Genomic DNA, 13,310 nt, shown 5'->3' with positions numbered 1-13,310 from the left:
TGTTGTGTTTTATTTTTTTATTTTTTTAAAGATTTTATTTATTTATTCGACAGCGATAGAGACAGCCAGTGAGAGAGGGAACACAAGCAGGGGGAGTGGGAGAGGAAGAAGCAGGCTCATAGTGGAGGAGCCCAATGTGGGGCTCGATCCCATAACGCTGGGATCACGCCCTGAGCTGAAGGCAGACGCTTAACCGCTGTGTCACCCAGGTGCCCCAATGTTGTGTTTTAATTGTTATCATTATTGGTGAGTAATCAAGACTGGTTTAATAAGGAAAATAGAGATCTGTATTTTTTTGTATGTGTTGATATGCGTGTGGTCATATGCCAAGAAAAACTCAATGACAAATGATTAGGATGGAAACTGCAACTCCTAATGGAGATTCAAATATTTAATTAAGAAAACTGAGTGGATTTTAAAATTAGTATGTATTATTTAGATGTAACATGGACACTGAACACTTACAGAAATAATACCTCTGCCTCATTTTCTTGGATGAAGTAACTACTTCATTAATCAAATATCAATGCCCTCTCATTGGTATATAGAATTGGTAGTTAGTAACATAAGAAAAGCAACACTGCCACCAAAATGTCTTCCCATATTAATTTGGCAACACAAATTGCTCTCTAGATCCTAAGATAATTTGAAGATAAAATCACAGGTGTTTCTTTTTCTGAAGTTACTTTTTTTCCTTTTTTTTCTGAGATAGCATCTAGTGGCACAATTCTTAGTAAGAACTGACTAAGCTGAAGTCAAAACAACTATCCTATTATTTAAAAGTCTAAAGTTTTTAAATATTCTTTCAGCACTTTTAAGAGGAAACTGTCATTTCCTCTATTCCATGTCTGAAGTGACCCTTCACTTTTCCAACCCTGTCATAAGCCTGTGGTTTCTCATGTGAATATCAACAATCTTAACATTGACTTTAACCTTTGTGGCTGGAACTGGTCTTCTTAGTTTCATTCCAGATATTAGCATTTAGGGACAAAGGAAGTTGGGGTGAGGTGAATAAGAGAAATTGGGTGACGGACTAGGCTGACCAATTTAGTCCATATTGGTCTTCCTTGCAGGTACTGGTGGACATATGATCAAAATGGACAGTGAAATGTTAAAGAAAATCTCTGGGTGGGCTTCTGGGAAAGATTTGTAAAAGGGATGAACTCAGCTGGCATTGAACTTTGGATTTTTCTCCTTCCTCTTTGCCTATTATTCCAGAGGAGTAGGCATAATGCCTATAGGAGCAGCAGTCATCTTCTAATAATGAGAACAAAGGTCATTTGCTAAAAAAAAAAAAAAAAAAAAAGGCTAAACATGAAATAAGAAACTAAGTCCTTGGGCATCTGCAGTCATCTTGGAGTCCAATTCCAAACATCTTTTTACTTAAGAAATTAAGCTGCTCTCCTTTTAAGCAACTAGAGTAAAGCTTTATGTATCTAAATCTAGATATAGTCCTAAATTATATAAGAGATGGAGTGCCTGTCACTAATATATTTAAAAAATTTATTACAAAGCTTTTGAGAGTAACTTCCACTGTCACCTTTGTTCTGTTCTCAAAGTGAAAAATTGTTTTTATCTATTGGTCATGCCCAATTGAGACATACAAAAATTGTACTATACTTACTGGTCAGTTAAGGCCCCAACTCAGGGAATAAAACAACTGTGAGGAGGCAGTAGAAAAAAGCAAAGTGGAGTATAGCAAAGTAGGAGCTCCCATAATGTCTGGCCTTGAAAATCATCAAGGCTTCACTCTGAGAGAGCTGGCAGGTGACAGGAAACTGAGTCCCTGCCCTTAAGGAGACAGCACACTAAATAACTCGGCCTTAGACACAGCACAGAAGCAGCAGCTTAAAAACCAACTAGGGCATACAGGAAGGAGATTTACTGACTAATCTTGAAATGTGTGCTGAAGGGGCAGGGATGTGCAGGAGATTTCTCAAAGAACAAAAGTGCTGGCAAGTACCATTATTCTTGCTCATTCCCCATCTACATAGCTGGATACTCTTGGAAGCGAATTTTAACACTTTCCATCTACCTTGCTAGCACCACATGACCTGCTCCACCCAACATGCCCACCTCTGCAGATGTCCCTCCAAAGTGGCTCCTGCACTCCCACACCTGGCAGGCAGCCCCAGCTGGTGCCACTTCAAAGTGACTCCTGCCCTGGGGAGGGGGAAAGATAACCCTGCACATCAACATGCCTGTAGTTGCTGTAGCCAGGCCTCTCAGTTGGCTGTGCAGGTTGTAAGCCCTGCCCTTTGGTATGCCTGCATCTGTGGCAGAAGCTAACTGTAAACAGCTAGACTGAGTGCCAGTGCCACCCAGCAGCATGCCTATGATAGTTGCAGCCAAGCCTCTCAACAGTGTGGGGAGCAAACTCTGCCCAGTGTGCCCACAGTAGGCAAAGCAGATCATTGTAGCTGGCTGGGCTGAAGACTAGCCCCGTTCACCAGTATGCCCACAGCAATTACAGCTCAGCCACAACAGTAGGGCATACACAACCCACACAGGGGACACCCTTTGAGCACCAGTTTTGGTGATGGTGGCAGAGGGGCAGGTGTGCACAATAGGACACACAAAGCCACTGCCTTCAAGATCAGGAGACATAGCTGAACTACCAAATACACAGAAACAAGCACAGGATAAGAAAAAATGAGGAGATAAACATGTCTCAAATGAAAGCACAAGACAAAATCAAAGAAAAAGAGCAAAATGAAATGGAGATAAGTAATATGCCTGATAAAGAGTTCAAAGTAATGGGCATAGAGATATTCACTTGAATATCTTATTCACTTGAATAAAGAGTGGATTAACTCAGTGAGAACTTCAGTAAAGAGAAAAAAGAAAACATAAAGAAGAAGTAGAGCTGAAGAATACAATAACGAGGATGAAAAATACATTAGAGGGAATCAACAGCAGATTAGAGGCTGCAGAAGAACAGATCAGTGATCTGGAAGAAAGGGTTATGGGAAGCAACCAAGTAGAACAGCAAAAAGGAAAAAAGAATAAAAAATGAGAATAGGTTAAGGGAACTCTATGATGTCATCAAGTATGATAACATCTGCATTCTAGGGATTACAGAAGAGAAGACAAAGACAAATACCATATGATTTCACTTATGTGTAGTACTTTAAAAAACAAAGAAACAAAGCAAATGGACTCTTAAATATAAAGAACAAACTTAGGTTTTCATGGAAAGAACTATCATCTCCACATTAGATTTCTCCAGATTTGGGGAGAAAACATTTTTGGTTCACTCCTTTGAGATCCATGTTAATTTGATGGCAAAATAAAGATGAAAAGGGATTTGTAACTTCAAGTTACTTTCATGTCTGTCTCTCTCCATCATACTAGCCACCTTCACTTTCAGTTCCACTATCTCCAGGGTCCTTATATTTCTGTTTTCTCCTCCTACCCCAACTCGAAAATCAGATCAAAGAGCAATGTAAAAATTTGGACCTGACTTGCTTGGCAGTGCTAGAGGGTCTTTACCAAGAGCTCCTACATAAATGAGGATAATAGAACATCACTACTGTGTCTCAAACCAGCATGGGTGAGCTATAAACTAACGTGAGTTCTTACAGCACCACAATAATACAATAGCTTCCAGTACTAGCCATCCATTTGTAGCCTCCTATCTGAATTTCTGATGTCTAGCTCTTCCAAGTTGTAGAAGGAAGAAAAGAAACAGAATGAAGATTTCAACCATAATTGAACATTACAATTGCCTTGGGGTGCTTCTTTAAAAAAAAGATGCCTGAGCACCTGGTCTATACTAATTTTTTTTTCCTGGTTAAAAGCATTTATAGATTATAATATCAATTCAAAGCAACATTTCACAGAGTAATCCTGTACAAATAAAGGAATGAATCACTGTGCAAGAAAGATCCAAGAATACTGTTAAATCATGGTACAAGTCCATAATTTGGTTTAAAGTTTTTATAAGCATTTCAATTTACTATGTTCATCTTTCCCATAGTCATAACACTGATATTCAGAGTTAACCGGCCACATGTTTGTAGAAACTACTGAAGGCGAAGAAAAATATTTTAATCAGCTTTAAAAATCCACTTATATGTGGATGCCTTTGGATAAGAATATGCAAATCCAGTGTTCAGATGCTTCTTTGAAAACAATAGAGCATCACTGTGTAAAAGACAGAAAAGGCTTGAAATATGGCATTTATTTTTTAATTATATCAATTTTTATATGCTTTTTCAGATGGTTTTCATAAGTAGATAAGGTTGAAAACCTCTGGGATAGAAAGAAGCTAGAAAGGCAGTTACTGGAATTCTTGGCATTGGTTAAAGTTATGAGTGCAGATAATTATGGCTTTGGACTGTTAGACCACTTACCTTTTAATAAGTGTTTCCTGTCATGGTCTTCTTAAAAATCATCCATGACTTCAAAGATAATAAAATTTCTAAGAATCATTTTCCAGCCTCTTTATTCTCCCATAGGGAATTTATGATCCAGCCATTCCACATTGTTTCTTGTCTTTCCTACCGTCCCCACTATATGTTAGCTCCTGGTGAGCATGGAGAGTTGCTTCTCATCTCTGTAGACCTGGCTATAGACCAATGCCAGACACAAATAAAGAACTCAAAAATAAGCCCAGAACTGTATGGGTTTGGATGATCATCTCAGTTGGTCAGTAAGACAATCTGAAATGAGGCTTATATAATATGCTTTCATGGACAACTGTCAACTTAAAGACATGGACAGATAGATACGTAGATTTACTCATTCAACATTTATTGTGAAACTCCCATAAAGCAGACACTGTGCTAAGACCTGAGGACATACTATGAAGAGGACACTAGTTGCCTTTGGGGAACTCATTATTTCAGTCTGTGTCACTTACATACACTGGAAAAAGATGCAAAGACGTGAGAAAAGCATGCTTTGGTTCAGCATGAGAAATATTAAATATAGACACTAAATTAACTGTTTCTCATTTATGCTTAATTGTCATGCAATACAATAATATACTGTTAAACATATGTCAGATTAACTTTGTTGTAAGTCCTATATAATTAGAATATACACACACCTCTGCTAAAATGCTTTTAGTATTTTATTTCCTATATGGGATAGCTGTCTGCCAACAAGTTGATTCAACTACTTATTCCTGGAGACTCTGCCATAATTCATATAGGGAATTTTACCCATTACTTAAGAAAGGATATTTCAGAGGGGTTAAATAAATAAGAAAGATGAATTAAACAAAGAATCCCAGAGAGAAAAATAGAGAATTTGATGACAGTTAAACAATGGATTGGAAATGGGAATAGAATGGATTTGAAAAAATTGGGAATAGAGGACAGGAGATTTGTTCATGTATATAGTAAACATCAACTATTTAAAGATACCCCATGTACGATATTTAAAAATATTAAAGGAAAAATATTTTCCCCCATCATGAATTATTCCCTTTTCCCTCTTTTTGGCCAATATGTTATAATCAGAGCTTCCAATGATGGCAGCTCTGACTGAGTTATGGAAAAAGGGAAGGGGTGGCTAAATGTAATATTAACATAATAAAACTTAACAAATACAGCTAAATATCAGAATGTCTTTTGCAATAAAATAGTTTATAGCTACCCAGGGCCATACTATGTTTAATAAAAGTTTGAGAAATATGGACAGAATCATCCAAGAGGAAAAAAAAAAAAAGTAAAAAAAAAAAAAATTCCTCTGATATTCCATGACTAGAAATGTATCTCTTTGGATATAGAATACTGTGTCTTTTATTTTTCAAAGTTGTGTCAATTTCCACAACTCTTTGGGGTTCACATCTCACAGAATCCAAGTTCTGGATTAATGGGAGAGTGTAGGGCAGAAGGGACCCTGGGCACAGAGCAGGACAGGACAATCCAAAGACAAATGTGCTTCTCCGGGCAGGGATCAGATCTCTCCCTCGAGGGAAAGCCGACCTCCTGCAGTTGACCAGCAGCTAGACCAGCTGCTTGCCACACTTTGACAGATCAAAATCATAAACCAGACACTCTATAATGAACCAACCCAAGCTGCCACTCTGTGCCCTCCCAGGACTGCTTCTGATTGAAATGAATTGCTTAAAAAATAAAACTAAAATTAAAAAAAAAGCAACACACAATGCAAATGTCTTTGTCACTGGTGTTGATAGTGCAGCTCTAAAATTTGGGCTCGCTCTGGGTCTGGCATCTTTTGAAACATATACAAAAGAGCAAGAGAGTGAACGTGCAGGGCCCCGTTTCACTTGGAGCAATGTAATTTACTCTGTGGGAATCATGAAAGCAAAATTAGAAAGAGATGAAGGCTTTGGATAGCCTGAGAGGCCTGCCTATCCTTCTGTTTGATTGGTTTGCTTTTCATTTTCTGAAATATAACCTAGGGCCTTATAACCAACTTGCTGCTTCAGTTGAAATATGCTCTTGTCACTAGGAAATGTATTTCCAATTCCCAAACAGAACTTACTGGACAGTGGTACAATTACATTCTGAAGCAACATATACATTTGACATGTTGCAAGTTAAAAGAGACATGCTTTTCCCCCTTGTGTTAAAATAGAATTGAAGCAAAATATGACCAAAGGCTTATATATAGCAACAAGGAAGTACATGGTAAAACTCTTGTTCTTCCCACAAAATTCATCTTAGGGAAAATAAATCAGAAATTACTTTCTTTCACAATAGAGATGTGCTGCTTTGTGGAATTGATGCCTATGAGAAGAACGGAGCACAAACTAGATTCTGTAATACACATTTAATGGATATAGATTTTCTAACCCAGGAGGGTAGACTCAACAAATGTCATCAAGTGACATGGGTCCAGAATTTAATTTGCTTGTCTCTAAGAAACCTGCTTTTAAGTGTGGAGCTTTTGGAGAAACTAGACAAATACTACCTCAGTCAGCTGATCCAGTTTATAAGTCCTGTTGCTAATATGTACCTTTGATAAGACTTGATGAGAACAGCACTTTACTAGTATGGTCTTCCTCCCTAAAATCCATAACCTCAGTCCAAAACATCAGGTAATTCCCAATTGAGGGATGTTCTACAGAAGACCTGACCATTACTCCTCAAAACTGCCAAGGTCATGAAAACAAAGAAAATCTGAAAAACTGTCACAACCAGGAGGAACCTCAGAGCATGAGCCTAAATGTAATGTAGTGTCCTGGATGGGATCCTTTGACAGCAAAAGGACACTGGGTAAAAATTAAGGAAATCTGAATAAAGCATGGACTTTGGTTAATAATAGTATATTAATATTGGTTAATTAATTGTGATAAATACACCGTATTAGTGTAAGATGTTAATAATAGGGCAAAGTGGATATCGAATATATGGGAACTCTACTATCTTTGCAACTTTTCTACAAATCTAAATTTATTCTAAAATTAAAGGCTTGTTAAATGTAAAGCTTTTAATTTTTTTCTGTACTAATATTGTATTAGTATTGCAAAATTCATTTTACAGATAGAAAATTGAGTCACAGAATTTAAATGGTTTGAGCCACATGACCGCACATATGTGGACAGGAACAAATACCTGGAATCAAGTCTGCTTATTTCCAAGGGCAAAGCTCTGCTGACCACGTTTAATGGCCAAGCTTCTTAAAACAGTTTGGAAATACATTCTAACCAGCAACTGAAAATAGTTAGATTCACTAACTTCCATCCTTCAAGTATTCGCTCAAACCTCCCCTCCCCCAATGAATCTACTCTGAACATTGCATTTCATATGGCACAAAACTCCTGATTCCCCTTAACCTGTTCTGCTATTTTTTCCCATAATGCTTTTCATCCTCCAACATACCATATAATTTCCTTACTTATTATCATGCCTGTTGCTTATTATCTGTTTCCCCCCACTAGAATATAAATCATAGGAAATTACTTTATTACTGTCACTGATATAACCTGAGCAAATAAAACGGTGCTTGGCACAAAGATTTTTAACAAATGCCTGTTGAATGACTGAATCAACTAATCTCAGCCCAGTCATAATTTCTGGGGAAAAGCCTTCTGTTATCTGAGTAAAGACTTTGCACTATCTCAGTTCACATGATTTGTTTTACAGAGGTGGGAAATTACTTCATTTTTTTCAGCCTCTTCATTTTAACTTACCTGTTTTAGATTATAATGTGCCCCAACCATATTACCCCTATCTTAGTCATTTGTATGTTTGACCTTTCATTCCTCTGAGTCTTCCTCCCAAACTCACATTGCTAAAACTAACTACACACAAAGAAAAGAGATAACAAGTGCCGGTGAGGGTATGAAGAAAAGGGAACCCTTGTGCACTGTTGGTGGGAATGTAAATTGATATAATCATTATGGAAAACAGTATGGAGGTTCCTCAAAAATTTAAAACTAGACCATTTCTGGGTATACATCCAAATGAACTGAAGAGGTATCTGCCCCTCAAGTTCATTGAAGCATTATTCACAACAGCCAAAATAAGGAAACAACTGTCAATGGATGAATGGATAGAGAAAATGTGGTCAGTACATGTAATGGAATATTATTCAGCCTTAAAAAAGAAGGAAAGTCTGTCCTTTGCAACAACATGAATTAAGTTGGAAGACATTATTCCAAGTGAAATAAGCCAGAAAGAGAAAGGCAAATACTGTATGATCTCGCTTATATGTAGAATCTAAAAGTATAGAACTCACAAAAGCACAGGATAGATTGCCAGGGGCTGGGGATGGGGAAATGAGATGTTGGTCAAAGGGTATAAACTCCCAATTATAAGATTAATTAGTTCTGGGGGGGGCTAATGTATAGCATTATTACTATACTGAATAATGTACTGTATGCTTGAAATTTGCTGAGAGAGTAGATCTTAAATATTTTTACCACTCACACACACAAAAAGGTAACTTAGGTGATGGATGTGTTATTAGCTTGATTGTGATAATCATTCCAAATGTATACATATATAAAATCACCAAATTATATATCTTGAATATATACATTTTTAAGAAAGATTCTATTTATTTATTTGAGAGAGAGCGAGCAAGCATGAGTCGGGGGTGGCAGGGAGAAGGAGAAGCGGGCTCTCTGATGAGCAGGGAGCCTGACGCGGGGCTCAATCCCAGGACCCCGAGATCATGACCTGAGCCAAACGCAGATGCTTAATTGACTGAGTCACCCAGATGCCCCAAATATGTAGAATTTTTAATTGTCAATTATACCTATATAAAGTTGGAAAATAGAAATAAAACAAAGCTAACTACAGGGCCAGTAATCACTGGTGCTCAACTATATCAGCTAAACTCTTACTATTCTGAAATAAATTTCTATAATATCAAACATCCTTAACTTTTCATATAGCCTGTAAAATTTAGGAAACAGATCTTATTTTTTCCATATATTCCCTAAATACTTGTTTTCAGGAACTGATATTATTACAGTATTATGGATGAAGCCTAAAAGGGTCTTCTGCTTCTCTTCTTTCACTCAGATTGCTTTGCCTTTCTTTTCCAATTGAAATTAAAGAATATTTCCCAGCACCATGCCAGCCCTTTTCCTGTTATACCCCTTTTCGTTTGCATACATATCAGAAAACCATACATATCAGAAAACCATAAATGAGAGTGGCCAGATACATTGTAAAAACTATATGTCTAAAGGGATTAACCAATATTTATGCTACGTATTATTTATCATGTCATTATTTTTGCAGTTGAAAAGGAGCAATTTGAGTTTAAAGGGAGGAAGGAACCCTGTCACCTTACTTTGCTTGATCTGAGAAATTTTATGGAAGCTGTTGCATTTATATGCAACTATAAAAATATTTCCAGAACAAAATTTGCATCTGGGGTTTGTTTCCTATACCTCCCTTCCAGTGTAGTCAGCTCAGTGTGTGCGCATTATCAAGGCCCCTCCATTAACTGTTGGACTCTGAAATGAGGCTATTCCGAGTACAGGATAGGGCTAAAGTCGTAAGACTTCAGACTCTTTGCTATTGATACTGAAAATAGAACCTAATGATCTATAAGACCTCTTTCAACTGTAATATTCATTTTCATGCATTTAAAAAGTGGTTATTGAGAAATTACTACACAAAAGATTGAAAACTACTGTGGGAGATACACAGATAAAACAATGAGAACATTGCCTTTAGGTAGCATACATTGTAAAGCAAGAAAGTAACGTACCACAAACAGGACAAAAATTAAGTACAATATAGGATATCTCAGGACGGAGAAGAAGAAGTAAGGGAGACCTACTGGAGGAGTTTGAAAAAGACCCTTAAAGATGGAGAGTGTGAAATCAGGGAGATTGTGGTATGGAAAGACAGTGGAGATGCATTCTCATGAGAGAGATACTTATTAGACCTGAATGCCTGGGAGAAAACGAAGCCTGTGAATATACATTTAACAGGAAGCATATGTAGATGAAGAGGAGAATGGGTAATTGAGAACTCCATGAAAAATATCACATTTAAAAGAATGACGAAGGAGTAGACACCAGTAATTAGGCCAAAATAGAAGGGAAATCAGAAAAGATTAGTTTCCTATATATCAAAGGAAGAGAGAGTTTAAAGAATGAGATCAGCAGCGTTAGATGCTCAAGAGGGGTCTATTGAGTGAGCAGTGAAATGAGCCATTGAATGAATGATTTTTAGTTGACTGGGGGATGTTATCAAGGTTGAAATTAATGAAAAATCTAAATTAAAATGAACTGAAGAGTAGAAGAAGCTAAAGAAGTGAAAAATAATTAGAAGCTTAGCTGAAGTAATGTGTCAGTGAAGGAAAAGCGTAACAGATGGCAGTGGGTTGAGTGGCAAGGTAAGGTTGCGGTGAGCTTTAGGATGAAGGCAGTTTGAACAACCTACAGACAGAAAGAATGGAATCATAGAAAAGTATGAAGACACAAGATTAAAGAAAACTTCTGAATCCAGGGCCTGGGGAAACTGAGAGTACACAGGTTGAGTTAGCTTTTGGAAAGAAGAATGTGATGTATGTACTTTTATGGGAGGCGAGGGACAAGCAAGTTATAGGGTCTCATGCAGATTACTTTCATTTTCTCTCTGAAGAAAAGGATAAGACTTTTTTCTTTCCTGAATGAAAGATTTAAAGGAAGCAAGAAGGCTATAGATAAATGATAAAATTTTGTAGCAAGCCCTGGAGAAAAGGCAAAGACAGTCTACAGCGTGTCTAAACTTCTTTTGTGATCATTTGGAACCAATACAAGTGACATACTCATAATTGTTCTTTGGGAAGACTTTCTCTCAGCATGATGTACTATGAATTGAGTAGAGTTAAAACGAAGGGTAGCAAACAAGTTAGAAAGCTACTACAATATTTCATACAAAATGCAATGAGTGTTTTACTTGGAAGTATTAATAGTAATAACAGTTAAAAGGAGTAGGAGTAAAACATTCAGCATTTGGCAATCATTTTTATGCAAAATTTTACACCTAATATTTCATTTATTTTCACCTATCAATCTGAGAAGTTGATACAATAAATTTTGTATCCTACAAATAAAAAAATAACTTTCTAAGAAAATATAAAATCGATTGTAAACCAGAGCTAGGACAAACTTGCCCTGTTTATCCATACATTTTTTCATTAAATTATATTAAATCAATATCTTCGTCTTATAAAAATCATTTACCCATGGCTGAGACAGAAGATTTCAATTTTATATGGCACTCATTTTGCGATAACTAGAGGCAAAAAATTCAAAATTAGCTCTAACCTGTTTTCTAAATTTTGACATTGTGACATTTGTCTGGATTTTTTTAAATATAAATTTAATCTTTGGCATATATTCCTATTTAGTAGAATACAAACATTTTTTTCTTTAGGCACAAGCAAAAGTGGTAGAATAGTTACTATTTCAAACAGTTGAGGAAACACCAAAATCACCCTAGTCCAGCAGAAAAACTGTGATCAGCTATCACAAACAACCACACATCATAAGCCAACAACCTGACAAAACCTAGTTCAAAGTTTACCTTTCCCATTTACCAATTCTCTCTCTCTCTCACACACACACACCTCAGTACCCTTTTTTGTCTTGTGAGATGTAAGGATCCAAAAAAAATTAGGACTACAAAAATAAATGGCCAAATTATCAATCCTTATCAACCTTATTGACAGATCATGTATCCACTTAATCTCCACATATTTTGTTCTAAGAACATTACATTGAGCTCACTGAGTGTTAGAATGGGCATACCTACCTGTTTTGCTTGTTTATAATGTCACCAACTGTAGAGTTTGATAACCTCAGTGGGTATTGTTTCCAGTCTGCCTGGTATTCCTGGAAGTTTTCTTGAAGGAAACTGACCTGAGAAGCGGTTGGCAAGGACCTGAGTCCTTCTCCAGAGTTTTTCCATCTGAAAATGTAAACTCACAATGCTAGGAACATAATCTCCGCTTAAGACGCACATAAGATAAAGCCAAAATGGAGAAGCCAATGTATTTTTTTTAAGATTTTATTTTATTTTATTTTATTTTAAAGTCTCATCTGTCATGTTCAGAAGGCTAGGTCAATTTTTGTTTTTTTTTTTAAGATTTTATTTATTTATTCGACAGAGATAGAGACAGCCAGCGAGAGAGGGAACACAAGCAGGGGGAGTGGGAGAGGAAGAAGCAGGCTCATAGCAGAAGAGCCTGATGTGGGGCTCGATCCCATCACGCCGGGATCACGCCCTGAGCCGAAGGCAGACGCTTAACCGCTGTGCCATCCAGGCACCCCTAAGATTTTATTTCTTTATTTGAGAGAGAGAGAGTGAAGGAGCGTGAGAGACAGCAAGGGGGGAGGGGCAGAGAGAGAGGGAGAAGCAGACTTCCCACTGAACAGGGAGCCAGACATAGGGCTCCATTCCAGGACCCCAGGATCATGACCTGAGCTGAAGGCAGACCCTTACCTGACTGAGCCACCCAGGCACCCGAGAAGCCACTACTAAAGGACAGACACAGAGAATCTTGTTGACATTCCGTTCTTAGTTCCAGTTGTTTCCAAACCTAACTTCACCCATTATTTTCCCACAACTTTATACATCAGTCTTTCAGTGGATCTCTAAGACCAGAAAAACTGCCAAATAAACCTTCCCATTTGGATTCACTGATGAGGAAAAGTGGTGCTAAATCTGCTGAAAGTTGAGGTGAATTTACTATAATTCATTATCATATTGCATAGAGCTCAAGAGCATGATCTCCATAGGCAGGCAGACAATTTGAATCTGAACTCTATGTTCCATTAATGCTTTGGTTTGGGGAAAATTATTTAACACCTTTAGTCCCAACTTTCCCTTCTGAGAAAGAGGAGGGGTCATAATAATAGTACCTATCTTGTATACTTACTA

This window comes from Ursus americanus, chromosome 7 (genome assembly GCF_024610735.1).
Source record: "Ursus americanus isolate L20-20 chromosome 7, mUrsAme1.1.p, whole genome shotgun sequence".
Lineage (NCBI taxonomy): Eukaryota > Metazoa > Chordata > Mammalia > Carnivora > Ursidae > Ursus > Ursus americanus.
Note: the sequence above shows the minus strand (reverse complement) of the source record.